This window comes from Gymnoscopelus braueri (assembly GCF_963280865.1).
Source record: "Gymnoscopelus braueri genome assembly, chromosome: 6".
Classification (NCBI taxonomy): Eukaryota; Metazoa; Chordata; class Actinopteri; order Myctophiformes; family Myctophidae; genus Gymnoscopelus; species Gymnoscopelus braueri.
In genome coordinates, this window is record NC_137607.1 from 26,841,857 (window position 1) to 26,856,150 (window position 14,294).

A 14,294-nucleotide genomic window follows, 5' to 3' on the forward strand; every position below is an offset into this window, starting at 1 on the left:
ACGCACGCACGCACGCACGCACGCACGCACACACACACACACACACACACACACACACACACACACACACACACACACACACACACACACACACACACACACACACACACACACACACACACACACACACACACACACACACACACACACACACACACAGCCTAAGCCAGGGGTTCTCAACCTTTTCAGGCGGTGACCCCCCAAAATAATCACATGTGATAAGCACTAGGAATGTAGGAGTTGAGGCATTATATTTAGTTTGACTCGGTTCCACAGATAGAGATTGTGAAAATAGCAAATCTACAAGCTCACAAGGCCTTGCAATGCTAGGCGTTGTGAGCTTGTAGATCGGCTATTTTCAAATATTTTGCCTCTTACTTATATTATTTGACAATTTGGCCAAAGTTTGAGCAATTTTAAAGTATTTAGTTTGTTGATTACTTTTGATGCAGTAATGGTCTATTTTTCAGGTATTAAAAAGGTCCTTAAATTCTCACTTCACTGTCATCTGGGGACCCCCCAAAAATCCTCAGTCCGGGCCACAGGTTGAGAACCACTGGCCTAAAGTAATTTTAATTTATCAATTTGTAGCTCTGACTCTCAAGAGTTAAAGCAACACTCATGATTGTGTAATAACGCACGTTTGATCATGTTAGTTCATGATAATTACAACTAAAGTAAATTGGGGAAGAAGATGAGGTTCTGGGGGCCAGCCAGAGGCAGGGCCCCCCCCTTCCTCTCTCTTGAATCCCGCGGTATTTGACAGCTCCCCTCCACTCTCTGACATTTGCCCCTCCTCTCTCCGCTCCGCTCCGGGAATGCTGCTGGCTTGTTTACATTACTGGCACACGGGTCAGGAATGGTGAGCTGGGGCCGAGTAGAGTGAGAGTCTCTCTGCCTGCCGAACAACACGTAGCTACGACAACTCACCTCCACCACAACTCTTCCACACAAACAGAGCAGATCCTCTCCCCCCTAAAAAACTTGGTAGTGCTCGAGGCAACAGACAGACAGACAAGTGTGCCACGCAGGAGGAGAAGAAGAGGCCCGTGAGAGAGAGAGAGAGGGAGAGTCTAGCGACCTTGGGGAAAGAAAAAGGGAAAGTCAAAGCAAAGACTAACCGCCATCGTCATCTTCAGCAGCGGCAGCAGCACCGCTGTGTGAAGAAGAAGAAGAACCGTCTTCAACGTGAAGAAGGAATAGCCGTTCAGCAACGCGGACCCACTTCCTGGTAAGAAATGAACCAGCGTTTAAGCTTCTTTAGATACGGTGATAAGTTTAGTTTAGCGAGAAATTATAAGAGCATGTTGCCGTGTTATTATTCGTGGGGGTCCCCATGGTGTTTGACCCAGGGGGGCACACAACGGGGGGGGGGGGGGGGCTTTAAACGTGTAGAAAGTATAACAAAAACACTGTTAAGTGTACGTGTTGGTTTCCCTGGCGCCTGGGTGAAAACAAACTTTCTGCCAAGTTGGCGAGCTAGCTTCTTTTAGCATGGGTTAGCCCAGGCTAGCATGCCACCCGGGGCTAATTTAAGCTAACTTTTAGCACTACGGCTAAATTGACAAAGTTTAGTGTCTCGCTGTCAGTGTGGAACTTATTGATAAGGTATTAATTATACACGTATAGTATGGTAAATGCTAACTGGCTTTTACGACTTGGTGCGTAGTTATGAAAAGCATGACATGGATGTGGTGGTGTTGGTCTAAACCACACAAGTAAAGTTGTCTAATGTTAGTAAAGTTGGTGACACCAGACTTAGACTGGGAGCATGTGACAGCATGTGATGATGATATTGATAATACCAACGTGCCAGTGGTATAAAGTAATTAAGTACATTTACTCAAGTACTGTACTTATAAGTACACATTTGGAGGATTTTTTGCTTTTCGGCAGTGTTTTCAATACTTTTACTTCTACTCCACATCTCAGAGACAAATATTGTACTTTTTACTCCTTCAATTATTTTACAACTTTAGTTACTTTGTAGATTTTGATTATTATGCCTGTTTTGTATATACAAAACAGGCATTAATAACTTCAGCTCCATGCGGGGTTCGCTTGTAGATCTGCTATTTTCAAAGCATTTTTATACATTTAAAATGGGTACTTTTACTTTCAGTACTTATAGTATATTTATACTTATAGTATACAAAGTATATTTGAATGCGAATACCTTTGTACTTTTACTCAAGTACATTTTGAATACCGGACTTTTAATTCTAGAGTATTTCTACATTGTGGTATCGGTACTTTTACTTCAGTACAAAATGTGAGTACTTCTTCCACCTCTGGCAGTGCTGCGTCGTTAATAGCGTTTATTTATACAGTAGCACGAGCGTGTCACTAGACAAAAATGATGTATTTTGAACTTTAAAATTAAAAGTAAAAAGTGTAAACCTCGTTTTTGTCGAGAGACGCTGTCTGTGGCGCAACATGTGCCTTTCCACTGCTATGATCAGTCACCACATTGTTATGAGTCAACTTTCTGAACATTACCGTTAAAGCTGCGATCCGTTTGTTTTATGTCATCATACCCTGGGATTCGAACCCGAGTTTCCCCCCACGTAGTACATGTCAACCAGCAAGTGTCATAGACCCTGTGGTTCTCAACCTTTACTTTTTAAAATATTCATAATTGAACTGGGCACCTCTTACTCCCTGACAAGCACTTGGAATTGTAAGTTGAAGCATTACATTTCGTTTGACTCAGTTCCACAGACAACAATTGTAAAATAGCAGATCTACAAGCTCACAGTGCCTCGCAATGTGAGGCGTTGTGAGCTTGCTATTTTCAAAATTATTGCCTCTTTCTTAAATTATTTTGACATTTTGACCAATGTTTGTAGTATAGTTTATGTTGATTACTTTTCATGTGGTAATGCTCTTTTTTCTCTTTTCTCTCCCCCTTTTTTTGGTATTAAAAAAGTCTTAAAAGTCCTAATAAATTGTCACTTTGCTGTCATCTGGGGACCCCCCCCAAATTCACGTGGGGACCCACAGGTTGAGAACCACTGTCCTAGACTCCTACCTGGCACGGTAACAGGATAGGTGGGCACTAGGGGACCTATCCTGATTCATTAACATAGTCTGCCACACAAATCGGATAAAATCCCGTTTTAGTCATTAAAATAAGTTCCGGATTGCAGCTTTAAAATGTTCTGTTTTCTTTTCTGAAGTTAGTCTCGTGATGTGCGTGCAGTCAATGCACTGCTTGCTGCAGTATTTATGTGCATGTCTGTTTGTTGTTTGAGTTGTCTGTGTCGTTTTCAGTGTTCGTACTGCCCACCACCAATTTAGCTCTGAGATTTACACCAACTGTTTCTGTTTCCCAACGACGATTTGTGTCTTTTTCTGGCAAACAAAAGTCCCTCTGTTGCTTGCTGTGCTGATGATTCATTACAAGGCCTAAGTTTTTGTTTTGTTTTTAACTAGTTCCTGTTCTTATTTCTAACATGGAAATGTTGAAATACTGTTGAAATACTAGAAGAAATGGCCGTAACTTTGTTTTCTTATTAGCCATTCAATAACAGTGACATTTATTCTCGGGCAATCTCTACTACCTGGAGAAAACTTTGTCTTGGATGACATGCTGATTCAAATGTATAATTTACTCTGTTACTACTAGTGGTAATTACTAATTGGTCATATTGGTTTTTGCTTTTATTATAAAGAGAACTACCGGTAATGTTTGTTCTGAATAGATGAAAGAAAATAACTATAAAATATCATATTACGGAAATGGGTGTTTCTGTGGGAAAATAACTGAGATACAGTGACACACTGTTGAGACTTTATTGGACAGTTATGATGGCTCATCATAGGGAGGCACTAGCACAGCACCTGTCCTAGTCATGGTTCGGTCATGGACACAATAGAAAACTGATTTTATGCCATGTTGTTGTTGCTGTTGCATATCGCAGCCAAATATTTGCAAGTGTCATTTTATCACATTTGGCCAGACTGCAGACAGAGAGACGATACAGACAAGTGAGTGGAAGCTGACATACCTTGTTGACTTAATTATTACTCATTTCTCTGTTGCCACATTCGATGAACCGTCAAAGACAACAGGCCTCACTCTGCCAGATATTGTCATCCGGTGATGGAGATGAACACCGGCTGGCTCTGTGAAGTTGACTATCAAGGACTGTGTCATAAACCTGATCATCAGCAAACCGCTGCCAAATGTGTGCACCAAAATGCTTGGAAAGTGTCGATCTCTGATGTGATGCGGAAGCTCTCTGCCAATGTCCCATGCTTTTATTATTTTTAACAGGTTAGCTGTGGAATGTCTCAATCATTACATTTTACCAAAGGCAAAAGGTTATTTTGCCTTATTGCATTGTCATATGAAATCAGGATTGGTACGTTGGTTAGATAATGGCAATGGTCCTACTCCTTAATTATTCCGTTTCAAGTTATTTTACTTAATACTGGAGTAAAATAACTACTAACTAAATGCTAGAGGGACCCTAAAGGCTGCAAATTTGTTTAGCATAAAAAGACGATTTTTATATTTCAACTACGCCTATGTAATGTCCATCCTCTACGTAGAAATATAGGCTCTATGCCTCTGCACTTGTACTAATGGTAGCATTGTACTACAAATATATTGAACGACTGTTCTAACTTCAAATGTCAGTCACCGGTATGGAGAGGTTCTGCCGCACCTCTGTTGTGCAAGTTGTGATTTAGCACAGTGGAATTTACCAAATCCTTCCATACTGAGAGAGTTTCCTGTTTTAGCCCTGGAGGACGCAACTACACTGGATTAAAGATTAGATGAGACATTTGTCATCCGACCACTTTAATAGTCATCTTGCCCTGGGGTTTTTATGTGGAACAAAAAAAATGTTGACATTTCTCTCCCTCTCCCTCTCACATAGCCTATATTTGATGGATGATGCTTCCTGAGGCAATTTTTTAGCTACATTAAACTGTCTTTTGCATGAGGTCAAAGATCTTTTGCCCAGTACAGAACGATACAGGCAAAAGTATAGTGTAGACCCTCAACCTAGGCGTAGTTATTTTTCATAGTAAATAGCATGTTAGGCTTGAATAAAAAAGAACAAAAAAAAAAATTGGTTATATGCTATGCTTTCCAGGATTCGATTGGTTTGAGTTTACTATAAGGTCTTTCATTTTCATTTGGCAGTGAGAGTGGGTAGTCTTCAGCAGCCTTTACAGTCCAAACAGCCAGGCTGTCAATATTTTTTCATATCCATCTCCGTTTTATCTCATGAAGGGTCACTGATGTTCTAAGGATTCAAATATCCTTGGAGGATGCCTTGCGGCTCACCATGTCACGTGAAAAGGGCTCAATTTCACTCAGGCATTGATCTCTTTTCTCATCGGGCTCTGTCGGGCTCTGAGGGGAAACAGACTACAAAGACATGCAAACGAAAAAATTACTGACCTACGACCCCTTTTCAAGTGTATGAAGCGCTTTCATTGCCCTGAGGTCACCCAAAGCCACGACCACACAATATCAGCTGTTTGCTTCACTCTGAAGGCTGCTGGGGAGAGAAAAAGGATGTATTATTTGATTTAACTTATTTTACTACATTTTCTCTGTTGTGGTGTTGATCTACAGGTAGCTTTTGTGGTCAATTCAGCTGCATTTCATCAGATCACACTGCTCTTATTGTCTCTAATGATTTCTTGCCATGGTGTAATTGGATAATATTGATTGATTTATTTTTAATGAAAGGGATGTGAGAAAACACAAATTTGACACAAATAAAAAACCTTTAAGCTTGAATAATAATTAATTTAATGGACAACATGTGAACATGTTGTAGTTGGGCTTATTAAGATTGTTTACAGAGGAAATGAGAGCTGATTGTTAGGAGACTAAACTGCTTTTTTAGTCCCTTTATAAGTTATACCTCAGTCAACCATACATTTTAATGGTTGACTGAGGTTAAGCTCATAACCTCCAACTAAAGTAAATTAATGCGTGTTATTTCAAGTACATGGCGCCACTACAGATTAGAGCTAACACGAATACCTACTGTAGGAAAGGTGTTGCGTCTGCTATCTAGAAGTAGCCTTATATTCTACTGATAGCAGTTATATTACACTGTCTGGTGGTTGAGTGGGCCCTGCACATTAGACTGCATTTCACAAGTTTAGTCAATAGTCTAGAACTCTAGATAAAGGGCACGTTAATGCTGTTCTGTGCTTTTGATATTACCGCCTGTGTTGGCAGTTTGGCTGTTGAAGCTACTTGTAGACTCGGTCCATTTGCTACACTCTACTATGCCTTCTATAGCATCTAGCTTTTCCCATAGGCCACTGTATGTTATAGGCAAGACCCGGTATGCATTACACAGGCCTTACCATCTAAATAGCACTGCCAAAGCCAAGTTGGCACATTGTGAACTGTGCTGGAAGGATCGCTCGCGAAGCAGTAACTGCTTTTTATCGGAGATCCCATGGTCCCCTCTCCCCAACATCTCTTTTGATTATCTGAATACAAAACTGCAAATCCCCAGAGGATGAAAATTCGCTTTCATAGAATAATTACAAGATGCTATATGCCACTGTAAACACCACATCAGTGACAGCGACAGTATGTATTTGTCATGAGATGAGACAAAAGCAGAGTCGATTTGCACTCGGGAACAGCGGAGGGGGGGGGGGGCATCTCGTTGCTTGCTGACTGTGCTATGGGCGTTTGTTCCAACTTCACCACAAATGAGTCTAAATGTTTCACACAGGATTTGCAGCCGAAGAGAGTGGATTTGTGTGAGAGCATCTTGTTTTGAAAGACTCTCTGTCTGAACATTTCACCCACTCCCCTCAAACGTCCCTTACACCCCCCCTTTCTCCCTCTCTCTCTCTCTCTCTCTCTCTCTCCCCTTATTTTGCCTTTAATTCTGTCTTCTTCTTTCTAACTTGTTCAGATTTTGAGGGACAAGACCTCCCCTTCCCCATGTTTGTGCCCTGAGTCACAGCAGTCTCCCTTGGTCTCTTGGTTTGGCTCGGGGGGCTTTGAGGCTGTGGTCAAGGCCTGGGGGCATGAAGAAAGCATGAGGAAGTCATGAGAGGCTCCCCTCATCTCCTGCTGCCCCAGCGTGCCTCCAAGACCCCTGCCCCCCCCCCCCCCCCCTCCCACTCCGCTGCCCCCTCCATGCCACCCAGCCCTCCTCCAGTACTATAACTGTTCTCTTGTTCCTCCATCACTGTCTCCACTACTCTATCCATATTTAATTTAAATCGTCAATCTTTTGTCTTCCCTCCTCTCAATACCCAACCTTGCATGTCCTTTGTCGCTCTGTCTAGTCCAGTCCAGTCCCCCCCCCCCCCCCCACATATTTTAGTCTTCAGGGGGGTGGCGGGTGGTGTGTGGAGGATCCCCTACTGAGACCTCCTCCTCCTAACCCACCCTGGCCCACTGTCAATGGGAGGCAGGCAGCCCCGGCTCCCTCGGAGCAGCAGGAAGCAGCAACAGCAGGGGTAGGCCTGTATGGCGCTGCCGGCTGGCTCCGTCAGAAGTCCTGCCAAGCTGGGGCCAAGAGACCTTTGCCAATGTGGTGCGGTAGTGGGGCACTGAATAAAAATATTTTACAGATGTCTGAAGGCAGGCAGTGGGAGCCAGCAGCAGCAGCATATTTAGGCCTGGAGACTGTCTTTAACCCATTAAGACCGGGAATGCAATCTGTGTAACCACTTTAACCATTATTTTGTTCTTTGGCTATAAAAAAATAGCAGATATACAAGCTAAGTGCCGTGCTATGAGCTTGTAGATCTGCTATTTTCAACCTTTGAATATATATTTGTTTTAAAGCGAAGGATTTAGAAGACATTTGTAGAATCGGTCTCAGGTCTTAATGGGTTAAGTGTGTGTGTGTGTGTGTGTGTGTCTTTTACAGGAGTGTTTGGGGTGAAGAAGGAGTAGGTTTTTTTTATCACAATGAAAAGAAGTAAGGTTTAATTCAGCAGTGGTGAGGAGTCTAGGCATTTATGAGCGCTGGTGTTTTTGGCTGGTGGAGAGAGCTGGCCTGTGCTGGGGTCACCTATACTGCCAGAGGAGTGGTGATGGGAGTAGGGATGAGGGATGGGGGGTGCAGGGATCTGGGTGCAGTTGGAGAACCCTGTGCCACACTATACTGCATGAGCACTGGGCGGGCACACAGCCAGCTCTGGCTTGACAGTTTAACAGTGAATACTTAACATTGCATCACACGGCGGAGGGTCGGGCTGTAAACAGCAGTCAACAAGCGGCACAGCCAGCCAAACGCCTGGTTGTCGTCGGGGCCCTTAGTTGTGAGGCCCTCCTAGAAAACAATGTGCGAGCAGGCAGCACATATTGAAGTTCTGGTTTCAGAAGAACGCAGATGGCATGGGCTTGTGGTGTCGCGGACGGTGTACAAAAAAGAGAAAACACCAGGATTCCCTGATGAAAGAGTCTCCCGTTCACTTTGAACAGCGAGTCTGTCACAGTTGGTGTGTGCTGCGTGGCTCCGGGTCAAACTGTGGTACGCAACTCCTGGATTTTTGTGCTTTTAAAGTTTTTCATGTTCAGATCGTCTGAGGAAGAAAAAAAGAGCGAGGGAGGGAAAAAACAAGTCTCATTAATATTAATATTCTTTCTAATGTAGGGAGGCAAGAAAGGCCTCTCTGGTTTAGCTCTCTCCCTCCCCTGTTGTGGAGCTAATCATTCTCTCTTTCTCTCTGACTCACTCTTTCTGACTGTCTTTCTCTGCCTGCAGATTAAGCAACTGGTACTTGAATTCACAGAGAGCTGTTAACGGTAGCTAGCTAAGTAGCTATACCTACATTTTAATTCAAGTACGGTCTGTGTTTTGGATAAAGATTGCTGCCAGCATATGGCACATCATTTATAACATTTTGTTGTGCACTGTGAATTTGATCCCTCATACACACAGTGGTGTTTGAGCTAGGACACATTGTTATAGTAGTGACTAAAACGTACCAAGCGTGACTTGTCAAGTTGTGTTTGAGAGGCCAAATTAGCTTGTCAAAGTTAACTTGGCCAGCTCTACCAGAGAGGACATCAGAAACATCAGTTTTATTTTCGAATTGCATTTGGTCGAGACCCACTGCTAGCAAAACACTGCCTAGGAAAGTAGTGGGCATCCGATTTGCTCCCCATCCAAAATCCTTGTGTATGCAGTGAAAGAAAAGCAAGCACCAAGAAAGGTAATTACTTAGCTAATCATTTGGGAGTTGACGGTGGTATGCTTTTGTTAATGGCACGTCCTCCGGCCTCCCCATAGAGGAGAGAAGTATCAAGAAACTACTACACCATTTTAAAACACACTTCTCTGCTGCCCCAGGAGTCACTTGCTAATTGTCGACTCATAGAAGATAATGATTAATTTATTCCCCCTCGGTCTAACATAAAGGGCATAAAATGCTAACCTGTGTACTACGAGTAAATAGGATTAGCATAATTTGAAGTTCGTTCGATAGTGCAAATTTGTTTTGGCGACTTGGGGAAATTCTATAAGTCAACGCTGAATTAATTAAGCCGAGGTTAAGTGTCTCTTCAAACATGACACAGTCAGCCCCTTTGACCGTCAGCTCATAGGGCCCAGTGTTATTTTAGATGAGTAACTGTGTTACAGTAGGTTTTCAAGCATCAAACGAAAACCTATGGCATTAATGGTGCTTCCTGCTGCCTTTTAATTACACTGCTGGATTGCTCCTCATCTACAAAACACCCGCTGCTCTCTGTACTATAAAGCATTTAAAAAGAATAGGCTCTTTTCGGTAGCACTGGCTCTGTGCCTCTGGGGAGGGGTATAGATGAGAGAAGACAGATGAAGCTTATGCGGTGCGGGGTGAGTAGAGGAGGGATAGAAGAGTGAGAGGTGAGAGATAGAAGAGTGAGAGAGGAGGGAAGGAAGAATGTGATGATGAGATAAGAAGAGAAAGGGCAGGAGGAGACATTGGGACTGTACGGTACAGATCACTATGGACTGTACTGAACAGATCACTATGGACTGGACTGTACTGAACTGAACAGATCACTATGGACTGTACTGTACAGATCACTATGGACTGTACGGTACAGATCACTATGGACTGTACTGAATATGGACTGTACTGAATAGATCACTATAGACTGTACTGAACAGATCACTATGGACTGTACTGTACTGAACAGATCACTATGGACTGTACTGTACAGATCATTATGGACTCTACGGTACAGATCACTATGGACTGTACTGAATATGGACTGTACTGAATAGATCACTATGGACTGTACTGTACTGAACAGATCACGTTGGACTGTACTGAACAGATCACGTTGGACTGTACTGAACAGATCACTTTGGACTGTACTGATTGAACATATCACTTTATTAGACTGTACTGAACAGATCACTTTTTTAGACTGTACTGAACAGATCACTATGGACTGTACTGAACAGATCACTATGGACTGTACTGAACAGATCACTTTGGACTGTACTGATTACTGAACAGATCACTTTAATAGATTGTACTGAACAGATCACTCTAGTGTACTGAACAGATCACTAACACTTTATTAGACTGTACTGAACAGATCTCTAGAGTAGACTGTACTGAACAGATCACTTTATTAGACTGTACTGAACAGATCACTTTATTAGACTGTACTGAACAGATCACTCTAGAGTTGTACTGAACAGATCACTTTATTAGACTGTGCTGAACAGATCACGTTGGACTGTACTGAACAGATCACGTTGGACTGTACTGAACGGATCACTTTGGCCCTGGTAATGGCAACATGTAGCAACAGAGCAGTAGATGTGAAGTGTGTGCTGTGGTGTGTTGAACCTGTTTTATTCTAAAAAGAATTCAACTGCACACGTCAAACGCAACAACGACTCGCCTCAGTTTGACACATTCTGTCCTAATTTCTATGGCACTTTTATGGCAGAATGAGTGGACTAAAGGGAGCACCGGAAGCCTCTCCAGTATGGCTGGAGGTTTCTGCTGCTATTGTGTAACTCCTGTGCAAGCATCATAGACCCTATGGGGAACCAAATAGCCGATCCAAGCTGATGGGTGTGAGGAAAAGGGGGAGATGTGGCGGAGACAGGACCACTGTCGGATACCCATTATTCCCACTGTCATCCATGCCAATGTTCAGTCACTTTTTACAAAGTTGACGAGCTTCAGGCAAATGTCCAGTTCTGACAGAGTAGATTAACTCACTGAGTGCCAGAATTATTTCTGGCTATTTCTGGCCAGTGCGATTTATTATACTTTTTTTTTTTCAAAGTAAAAAAAAAAGTGCTTAGGAAGCGAGATACAGCCTTTTATACGGCCCTAGACCTGTGGGGGATCCCGGTCAACGAAGCACATAGGGTTAATTAAGTGCTTAACTAGAAGGTTGTGACGTGTGAAGGTCAATGGTGTTTCGTCAGTTGTCCTTTTTTCCTCCACTGGATCGCCCCGAGGCTGCGTCCTCTCACCTCTTTTATTTGTCCTCCTGTACACTAACAAGTGCCAAAACCAATATGTGAGGCATCATATTATCAAGTTCGCTGACAATTCTGTCATCTTGTCTCTTCTCAACAGTGATGACCTTGATCGTGGCCCTGTAGTGATGGAATACGTATTCAAATTGTCCGTGGATATCCATATCCAAAACCAAAACTAAGGAGATGGTAATAGATTTAAGGAAGAATCCTACGGTCATCTCTCCTGTGGCGATTAATGACCAGGCTTTTGAGGTTGTGCGGCAGTACAAATACCATGACACTGTAATTGACGACACACTGACCTTCAAGGCTCATGTTCAGCTCAGTTCAGTTCAGTTCAACTTTATTGTCTGATTCTCTTATAATACAATTAATTACTTTGTCTCTGGCTCTCTGTCATTAACACAAAGGACACACTAAACCCAACAAAACATCTGACTACAGCAGGCCAACAAAGACTGTACACATTACACAATGCACTCATACAGTATGTATACAATACACTTTATACAGGATAACATTACATATTATACAATAACAATGTCTGTCAGCTGTTCAGTAACCTGACTTTACTAAGATGATTATCTGAGGGCATTATTTAGGGCATACATTGTTAAATAGGTGCACAATGACTGGGGCGGGATGTGCTCTAAAAGGCACTTTTGATCATATTTACTTTAATTGTGAGGTTCATACTGACCTGGGAAAGTCTACATTCAGAACAGTACAGTGCTCTATACTGGAATGAACTTCACAAGACTTTGAAACTAGATACTGGGTTTTGCCTGATGTTTTTGTATTTCATATTTCTGTTCCATGTGTCCTGTTTTTATTTAAAGACCCTGCAAAGGAAATTCAATGATGCATGTTAAAATGTCATGGCTGCATACAGTACATATAACAATTCTGGGAACTATGTTTTGCTGAATTGTGGAGTTATACTTAAACCTTTTTTTTCCCCTCCACCATATCTGAGACTTCTGAGTTTTGAATTTTGGGGGGTCTGGCTGAAATCATCACTTGATAATGCACTGGTGTCATACTGCAACTATACTCTAATCATAACTGCAGTGCTGTCATCACAGCTCGGCCGCTAATAATACCTCTGTATAACCGGGGCATTCATACAGGTCACACAGGCACATTGGCAGCCATCTTTGTTTATATAGTATTCAATAGTCTGGTTTTGTACTCTCGTACTACAGTGTTGCGCGGCTATTGGTGATCTACAAGCTCACGGGAAATCACGATTTTGAAAGCTAATAGATTTTTAATAATTAAAATGTGGCTGGTTTAATTACAAATTCTTCTTCTTCTTTTTTTTTGGTTTGTCTGATCCGTACCAATTTTTGGGCGCTGGCTCAGCCCATTGTAAAAAAGTGGCTAGTGTTTTGTGTGGAGTGTGGCGTTTTGGAGTTTTTTTTGTTGGTGGGGGGCAGAACATTGGAGCTGTACGGATGTCATGGTGAAGCATGGTGAAGCGGGGTTGACATTGCTCCTGAGCTGAAAAGGGAAATCCCTGCAGGCATGGTGGGGAGAGGACAGGACAGGAGGTAAGGAAGTGGAGGGCTGTGTGTGAAGAGGGCAAGACTGGCGAGATGTGCAAATCCCTTTGGGGCAGTGTTGCCTCCGATTGTCGGCTACGCATGCACACACACACACACACACACACACACGCACACACACACACTGGGACTGCCAGGAAACTCACTCATGTAAAGGATGAGCGCCTGAGGATCAAAAATAAGTACACTACTACTCCAAACATGTGATTTTAATTTGGGTATGGTATATTGTAAGAAGTACGCCCCTACCACTACATTTGGAAGCCAATTACTAGCAAACGGTATGGGATTTACAAAAACAAAAAACGGTTCAAGAGCTTATCTCCGCTAGGCTGGACGGCCAAAGACCGGAGATTGTTTTATCCCCTGTCCGTTTGTTTGTCCGTCCGTCCGACTTGGAACACTTTGCTTGTTTCAGCTTGACTTAAGGGATGCCACAATCTGACCGTGATCAAATTCGAAAATCGGACAGCCCTGACGAATATTTTTCGATTATTCAAATTATTCTTTCAATTCAATAAATAGCCTACTTCACGTGTGTGGCATGTGGCAATGTAATAACGTTACTGACAGGTAGCCTCTATGCAAATGTTTAAGAATAGCCTACTGTCAAGCAATAAGCCATGTCTAGCCCACCATGTTGCTGTCCGTGGTGCTGCAATGGCTCTCTCACCTACTCCTCTCTCTCTCTCATGCTGTGTTTCTACTTGTAATGTTTAGGGCTCCCAATAGAAATATTGTAGGATGCGCAGCGGGACTAGAGGGCAATATTGTGGGATTCTGCAGGACTAAACGGTACTTATATATTACTGTGGGCAAGAGCGAGCAGTCTGAAATGAAACCATTTATTTTGTCCTGCTTTGAACCATACAAGTCACTCACAATGGTAGAATAAGCTCATGTGAGCTTTGCAAAATGTACTAACTTGGCCATTACCATAGGAAATCAATTGCTCATTAAGTGCAAATATAAAACATTTAGATAAAAGTAACCTATTCTTATGTTCTGAAATAAAAGGTGAAGACTTTTTTCCCCCAGTCTTTACAAAAAATGTTAGCTGTCTTTTTAGTTACTACTGTAAATTGTTGTAGTGTCGACAATGTACTGTACATATAACCTACATACCATTTTTGTTCAACTACAACTACTACTACTCGTATTAGATGGATCTATGCATTTCACTACTACTGAACTGCACTGTCTGCTGTTGTAGAAATCTAATTGAATTGATCATGTTATAGTAGAACAGCGGTTCTCAAACTATGGTTCGCGA

General features: G+C 42.5%; 1 protein-coding gene across 3 annotated transcripts in view; it reads left to right on the forward strand.

The window, feature by feature from the left end:
• Nucleotides 1-822: 822 nt before the first annotated feature.
• Nucleotides 823-14,294, forward strand: part of nek7 (NIMA-related kinase 7) — a 79,874-nt gene continuing 66,402 nt past the window's right edge. For all 3 annotated transcript variants that reach the window (XM_080432004.1, XM_080432005.1, XM_080432006.1), the window contains exon 1: nucleotides 823-1,231. The gene's annotated coding sequence lies outside the window, so the exon portion shown is untranslated. The remainder of the gene's footprint in view (nucleotides 1,232-14,294) is intronic.